Source organism: Vicugna pacos, chromosome X (genome assembly GCF_048564905.1).
Source record: "Vicugna pacos chromosome X, VicPac4, whole genome shotgun sequence".
NCBI classification, from domain to species: domain Eukaryota; kingdom Metazoa; phylum Chordata; class Mammalia; order Artiodactyla; family Camelidae; genus Vicugna; species Vicugna pacos.
This window is the reverse complement of record NC_133023.1, coordinates 102,087,957-102,089,202: the sequence shown is the minus strand read 5'-3', so window position 1 is coordinate 102,089,202 and position 1,246 is coordinate 102,087,957. Positions and strand designations below refer to the sequence as shown.

The 1,246-nt window shown below is 32.9% G+C and overlaps 1 non-coding gene across 1 annotated transcript; it reads right to left on the bottom strand.

The window, feature by feature from the left end:
* Positions 1 to 399: 399 nt before the first annotated feature.
* On the bottom strand, positions 400 to 473 carry TRNAT-AGU (transfer RNA threonine (anticodon AGU)). Its single transcript has one exon. It is a non-coding gene; the product is annotated as a tRNA-Thr (tRNA).
* Positions 474 to 1,246: the final 773 nt, after the last annotated feature.

Genomic DNA, 1,246 nt, shown 5'->3' with positions numbered 1-1,246 from the left:
CTTTATATGCCTTTAATGTGAGGTAGGTATTATTATTCTTGTTGTACAGATAGGAAATCTGAGACCCAATGGGTCAATGTTGCTTGAAGTTACATGGTTAATAAATGCAAGAATGGTGATAGGAATCTAGGTCATCTTCAAAGCCTCTGAATATTCCAGCTGATTCCCTACATTATTTTCAATAAGGTAAAAGACAATAGACAAAGTTTCATAAAATAATGAAAATTTCCACTATCAAAATTTTAGTACTCTATAATGGTCAAAGATATCTTGAACAATATGCACTCTATTTTGTGTTTTATATTCTTTTTTTAAATAATGTAGTATCTTTTTTAAAGTTTTTTTTTTGAGGGGGGAGGTAATCAGGTTGGTTTGTTTGTTTGTTTATTCATTTATTACTGGAGGCACTGGGGATTGAACCCAGGACCTTTGTGCATACTAAGCACATACTCTACCACTGAGCTATACCCTCCCCTGTATTTTATATTCTTGATAACTACAAGCATGAACATTAAATCCTTGTAAATGACAAGTGAGCTCTGACAGGCCTTAGCTCCTGAGCCTGCCCCACAGCTGGGACCACTGCAGTCACGTGAGTTCTCCAGAAGGGGAGACCCTCTAAGTTTACCCCAATCCCAGCTTTACTCTAAAATCCTGGATCTCAGTATACGTCTTTAAAAAGAGGCTTTCATGATAGTACAGATTTTAGTATAACTTGTTATTAAATCAGCTGCCAAAAAATTAGGGTTGATTTCAGTCTTCAAAAATCTTTATTGTGACCTCACCAAGATAAATGCATGTCTAGTATGCCCCATTAAGTTAAGTATATAGCTTGGACTATATTGTGAACCTGCAACTTGGCCACGTTATATTGACTAGACGGTCCACAGTCCCTTACTGAATTTTCTTGCTTATATTATTAATACATAAACACAATATTACTCTTGCTATTGTAATTCTTAAAGCATAAACTATTTGCATATCATTATGATTTTGATACTTTAATGACTTGCTTTTTAATGTATTTTTAATGGTACAGGAAACTTTTCATCCCAATATAAATATGGAAATCAAAGCTAAAACTGTCTTTCAGTCAGATTATGACATTGTTTTTCATAAACACTGCTTCATTTTCACAAGATTTGAACTATGGTTATATTTAGATTCCTCTTTAGCTCTTTCAAAGTATATATTTCTATTGATACCAATAATTTAACCTTATAATTTTGAAGAATGTTTAAATTCT